Genomic DNA, 6,829 nt, shown 5'->3' with positions numbered 1-6,829 from the left:
TCCGGGGTAGTCTTACCAAACTGACTGTCTTCCACTTGCAGATAATATTATATAATATGAAATGTCAACTTCTCTCAAGAAATGCATTCATTCAGATGTCATAGGTGAAATTAACTTATTGACTAATCCATGTAGTCACGTGGTCCGTCAGTTTTGTAAAAATTCAGCCTCAGAGAGAGGCATACGTGAGTCACTTTCATGACTTACATGTTAGTAAATCTGAGAGTAATTAAGAAGCTATTTGGGTGAGAAAGGTCGGGTGGGATCAAAGCTACATCACCGTTACATTGATTGTAATGTTCCCCAAACGTTGTGCACTTTTTCCTCAGTTACTCCACAATTTTTGCATGACTGCACAGTGCACAGCACCCTGGGTTTAATCTATATGAACTTTTAAGCACTTTAAGCGAGCAGTATATGCATGTCACTGGGGTGGCTGTGGCCCAGTTGTTAGCTTTGATGTGGTTTAATTTTCACTTTTTGATGTGTCCCTGCCTCATGAGAGGGAGCACAGAACCTTGTGTTGCCCCATATGCATACATATGTGGGTCAATGCCTTATATCATAAAGTGCTATGAGTCGTCAACAAGACAGAAAAAAAGCACCGTGCAGCCCAGTTACTACACTGACATTTTAATTCAGTCAGTGAATGCTGCTTGCCACTGCATTATTTTACATTATATTTATAAAGCATGAACATGAGATTAGAAAAAAAATGTAAATATTTATACTAGTTTTGCTATGGCCACTTCTATCATCTAAAGTCATATTTCAGATCTTGCCACCTTTACAGTGAGTCACATCATTGATCAGCCCTGTGTATTGTGTATGACATACAGTAATAAATCCCTGAAAGCCGCTACGATACTGATATATACTGATAGCCAGTGATAATGAGCAGGTTTATGTTCTCATTACCAGGGTTGGGGAGTAACGGATTACATGTAACGGCGTTACGGTAAAAGGATACAAAATAAAAGTAACTGTAATCCGTTACAGTACAAGCAAAAAAGATGTACTCAGATTACAGTTACATTCAGTGAGAATGGGGGTTACTTAACAGGATTACAATTTGTGCGAGGTTGCAGTGACAGAAGTACAGAGCGGCAGGGTCGGACTGGGGAAAAAAATCGGCCCTGGCAATTTTCCCCGGGACCAGCCCCCCCTCAGTATTAATTAGTATCTCCAATCTAATTAAATAAAAATAAAAAAACGAGCACAGACCGCTCATACAGTCAATGGCACGCACCCATAGAAAAAAATACACACTCACACACACAACCTGACTATCGACTGCTAACAACCATGATCAGTAACCTACACAAACCCAGACACATAATGGCTCGGCGGCCAGCAATCGGATAAACCAATGAAGTGAATCAATCCTGTGAAAGAATGAAAACAAGTGAATGAAACCTGCACTCACCCATTATGAAGTTAACTCTGCCAGCCCCATAATCTTGCCCCTGCTCAGCCAACTCCTTGACGTCGGGCATGGTTGGTAACGTTACGGCGGCTAGCATTAGCAACGAGGCTGCTAGGCTTGCTAAATCGGTAAGCATTAGGCTACTGAAGAAAGCTAGTCTTTTTAGCTACGTTATATTATTATCTTTCTTCTCGGCTATAAGTTAACCTTTGTTTACGGCCACTGGCCCTAACCTGACGAGCTAGCTGTCAAATCACCTGGAAGTTTTCACCGGAAGTACTGGCGCACACACACAAGCAAGTGTGTGCAAAGAAAAATAAAATGTGATGTAAAAGTCTTACTTTGCTTATTTATTACTAAAGTAGAGCACTTCATTGTCATTGCACATGTATTAATGAAATGCAGTTTGGCATCTTATCAAGTGTAACGCGTGCAGATTGTATAGCATGCAGTATTTAGAGATAAAATGCAGTTATTTACAGCTAGTGTAAGGAAAGATGGTTAATAGGGCTCGGGCACGTGACGTCACTACGTGAGCGGCGGCCATACTGGAGGCTCAGAACTGTTTTGTTTACATTGTTTTCCACTGCGCTCAGACGTACTCCCGCCTGGTCTCGGAACTTTCTTCGTTGGTTTATCTATTTTACTTATTGTCTTTGCCACTATGGTCGCACGTTGCTGTGTCGTGGGGTGCAATAGCGTAAGTCGTGACAGGAATGGGGGGGGGATCGTAAATGGTTTATCTTTTTACCGGTTTCCTGCTTGGAGGCGCACCCACGGAGACCAAGTGTCCGAGATAACAAAGCGTCGTCGACTAGCATGGATCGCTGCTGTAAGACGACCAAGCATAACTTTCCACTCAATCCCGGTGTCGATGAGAGTGTGTTCTCTGCATTTTCATTCTGGTAAGTTACAGACTTTTGTGTGCTGAGGTAAAGATCCCCGCCTTCACAAGAGGACACTGTCAGTTGGAAGCAAGGGATGTCTTAATGGGTTAAAAGCGGAGGACAAATTTCGTGTGTATGCATGTATACATGACAATAAATCTGATCTTAATCTTAATTTAATGTGGAAAATACAAGGAAAATTGCCCATCTCCAAATTCACATGGAAAGGGCGATTGGAACTGTCAGAAACAATACACCTTTTTATCAGCAAAAGTACCTATCAACATAGTTCTGCCATGCAAAGGTGAAGACAAAACATTCTTTGACAAGATTGTGTCTGTATGTTGTACTCTGACCACCATGAGCAGGAGTGTTGTGCACAGTTGAAGTCGTCTGAAATAAATATGCTTTGAGATACAGCCAAGTGTGTGTGTTTCATTATTTATTTACAAGTAGAGTAACATGACAAAAGTGTAAAGTGTCATTATAATTGAAACTGTTGCAAAGTATAAGCACTGACACCACATACTATATACGCAATTATGTCCGAAAGGGTGAACTTAGGCAGTAAATCTTCGTCGACAATCCATTCCTTGCTCGGTATTTCATAAGGGTCCAGTCCGTTTATAACGCCAATCTTCTGTATGTACCGATCTCTGGCTTCCTTCTGTAATGTATCCCGGTATATCCCACATCCTTTCTTCGATTTTAACATGCTTTTCTCTCACTGTTTGGTCCTTGATCTCCGTCTTGCCTCAGGGTTTGTTTACGAGATTGTGCCTCCAATATGGCGACCATATCCCAGAATGCAACGCGTGTGCCCGAGCCCTATAGATATGTGCAGAATAGATCAATTACCTAGGGAAATGCATGTATGTGCAGAGAATGTATAATGTAGTTATGGCAGTACAATGAAAAGAAAAATAGCATGGTATAAATAAATGTGATAAATACAGATGGAATCATACAGATAATAGGCTACCATAAATAGGTAAAAGTAATCCAAAAGTAATCCAAAAGTAATTAGTTACATTACTTTTTTTAAGTAATCCAAAAAGTTACATTACAATTACATTTTAAACAAGGTAACTTGTAACTGTAACGGATTACATTTTTAAAGTAACTTACCCAACACTGCTCATTACACAAGGTAGAAAAGAGAAAAGACATTTCTAGGACTATCATAAAGTCAGGCAATTGTTGACTATAAAAGAGCTAAAGCTAGGTTAACTTGGCTAAACTTAGCATCAAAGCTGGATGCATGAAACAGCATGTCCAGCTACTAAGAATTAAAAAAAACACAACTGCTTTCCAACTTAATTACGGTGCAATTAATCAGTTAGGCTCAAAGGTACTAGGTGTATCTTTTAAAGGTCCCATGGCATGAAAATTTCACTTTCAGAGGTTTTTGAGCCTTAAAATGAGTTTCTCTAGCCTCCTTAAGTCACCCCAGTGAGTAGAAATTGCGAAATGTATTCACAGAGCAGTACAGCATTTCCTCCGTGTTTTGAACAGAGCGCCTCCAAGTGTCTCGTTGACTCAAGGCTCCTGGCATGACGTCATGCCAGGATAGAGCTCATCAAAATTTCCCACCCCCTCTCTCCGCCACGCCCTCTGTCTCCACCCTCTGCTGGTAAACTACCTGTATCTTACCCGCCCAACTCATGTGGAGTAGACCGAGACCCGCCACGACTGAAGACAGTCACAGAAGATACAGCAATGGCCTCCAAACGACTTTACCAGGGGCGTAACCACCATAGACATTGAGGGGGACACGTCCCCCCCAATGTTGGGAAAGTACCAATCTGTCCCCTCCAATATTTTGTCTAGTATGTGACATACAAAAGTCCTCCTTCTTTCCTAGATCAGTCCCTTGCTGTTCCAGATTTACTTTCAATGTGGGAAACGAGAACGAATCAACCAAACAATCAAGGGAAAAAACATTGCGAGCCCCTTCCCCCGTTGTGAACTTGGTTTAGCCCAGAATGTCAAGTTGCGGATTCGTTTGAACGAATTCGTTGGCTATCCCGGTTGTCACTCCAAGCACCACAGTTCCCACAGCTGCCGCGCCCGCCCATCTAAATCAACTGCTCTATAAAGTATTTATTTCATGGGTTTAGGATTTGTACAGGTCACCCTAAAATGCACTAGAATGCAGGAAATTGCATCTAAGAAATAAAAAATCTTCTGGGGGAGGACCCCCAGACCCCCCGCTGGAATATGGTCTACAGTTCTAATTTGGACCCCCCCAATATCTACACTATGGTTTCGCCCTTGGACTTTACCATGCGAAATGTACTGTGCCAGGATGTGAAGATGAAGACAAGAATATGTTTCCGCTTCCATCCTCTGTCCCTTTGAAAACGGAATGGCTTAATTTCATTTAGAGGGACGGGTGCCCATGCATGTTCCAAAGAGCGTCAGTGTGCGCGTGACACATTTCAGAGGAATGCTTTCACAACTTGGGACAGTACAGGGCAGGTTTTGCCCTACACCTGAAGTTGAAGCCTGGATCAGTGCCAAGCCTTGCCGGTCCATCAGCTACCCACACCGATCAAGTAAGTCATAATTATTTGTAGCCGCTAGCTACTTTATGGGTGACAGCTAACTAGCCAACATTAGCTGTGGAGGTATTTATCCATGAAACCTACACTGCGCTTACGTGTAGGGGACTACATACAGCATGAATACTTAGGTAAGCAAGTCTAGTTATGTTCTGCGGCTAGATACGTCTGTTACACGGAAAATGACGCCCGACGATAACAATTCATATTTTGTAAGCCTTTCTTTAGATTGGTGACTTTATATTTTGAAAGCATTTGTTACGGTTTGGTGACTTTTTTTTTTTTTAACGTCGAGTCGTTTCTGCGTCTTTCGTGTGTGATACGCGATCGGGTGTTGTGGCTGGGTGAAGGATAGGGATGTTTAACAAACGTTTGCTGACTACCCTCGAACATACACCATTATGTATCTGTCAATTCGAACACAATTTTGATTTCAAATCTGTCGTGACACGTCAGTTTATCACGAGTGTAATGCTCGGCTTTCGAACCATGAGATGTGTGCTCTCTGTCTGCATCAGGTTCACTCTTCACTGGCCAGCACATCAAGTGCTCACGTCCAGACATCCCGGACCAGGGATGCTGCCTGCCAGACTGAGCCCATTGTCACTAGGACTGCAGCCACACCGAAGAATGTTGTCTTTCTCTATACTGGAATGCTTTGCAGGTGAGATGTTTTACCTTGTAGTTGTTGAAAGTTTTTGTCTGAAATGTCATAATTGAGCCGGGTTTCTCCAGCACTATAAGGCACAAAACACCTAGACCAGGTCCCCTGAAAAGATTGTCTTGTGAATGTAATTTATATTTGATTTACCAAAAAACGTATACTTTTAGGGGGTTTTCAGATCATAGTTCCTATGAAACTTCACAATATATGAAAAGCTTTTTCCAAAATGTTTTATACCTACTTTAAAAAATATTGTTTTATTTGTTACTACCATTAAAAGCAGCATTTAAATGTTTCAAATGCTATCTCAGCTGATATCACTTTCCTGATGCTTGAAATCAGATTTAAAAAAAAAGTAATGAGAACAGCTTCTATAGCATTTTGGAAAAGAACTTTTCATATGCTCTCCCATGATGATGCATGTGTCTCTACCAGCTAACCCCCACCACCATGACAAATGAAAATTCTGTGAGAAACACTGTTTACACATTGTTTCTTGTACTTTCAGACTGTACTTGGCGGCGATCCACTTTAATGAAAATGCGAACCGACCACAGGCCCAGACAGCAGACGGTGTACCTCTCTTCAAAATCTCCTTTCCCAAATCCAAGAAGGGAGAGTGCAGTCAAACGTCAAAAGACTAAGCCAACCTTTGGTAAGACCTCAAAAGTTCAAGAATTCAAGTCCAACTACTTTTGCCTTTATCAAATTTACTGAACTTAATTCCAACAAACAGGAATACAAAAAATGTGAGAAATAGAAATCTAAACAAACATAAATATATATAGAACAAATATAAATATATAAATAAACATTGAAATGTACAAATGACTAACTGAAATATACAAATGTTGTGCGTGTACAGTGTGTATGAATGTTCTGTGTGAAAGGGTATGTGGATGTCCTGATGGACCTAATTTTTCACACGCGAGGCAGTCTGAACCCGGTGCAGTGTTCTTCATCATCGGGGTACTCGGCACGGATACGCAGGACCACACAGGCAGGAATGACCACTCTGATCCGGCGACCCAAAAAGCCCCAGCACCATGCCACGAACTGCCTGTAGGCCAAATACCTGAAGCGCCTGGAAGAACAGATAGAAAAAATTACACTTACAGAGAATGTTGTTGTTCTTCTGTTATTGCTATGTTGTACATATTTACATATTCCTATGGATTATTCTTGATTGTGTTTTAATAATGTCTTGTAAATAAATCTACAAACACTCTTCATACTGTCTGCATAGCTGAATTATCAGGCTCTATTGGGTGGGTGTACTGTAAACTCT

At 41.4% G+C, this 6,829-nt stretch overlaps 1 long non-coding RNA gene across 1 annotated transcript; it reads left to right on the top strand.

Annotated features, from left to right (window-relative positions):
- Positions 1 to 5,473: 5,473 nt before the first annotated feature.
- LOC142399088 (uncharacterized) lies at positions 5,474 to 6,476 on the top strand. Its single transcript, XR_012772844.1, has 3 exons — positions 5,474 to 5,541; positions 6,050 to 6,196; positions 6,407 to 6,476. It is a non-coding gene; the product is annotated as an uncharacterized LOC142399088 (long non-coding RNA).
- Positions 6,477 to 6,829: the final 353 nt, after the last annotated feature.

The sequence above is a fragment of the Odontesthes bonariensis genome, chromosome 2 (genome assembly GCF_027942865.1).
Source record: "Odontesthes bonariensis isolate fOdoBon6 chromosome 2, fOdoBon6.hap1, whole genome shotgun sequence".
NCBI lineage: Eukaryota > Metazoa > Chordata > Actinopteri > Atheriniformes > Atherinopsidae > Odontesthes > Odontesthes bonariensis.
Note: the sequence above shows the minus strand (reverse complement) of the source record. Positions and strands in the feature narration are given on the sequence as shown.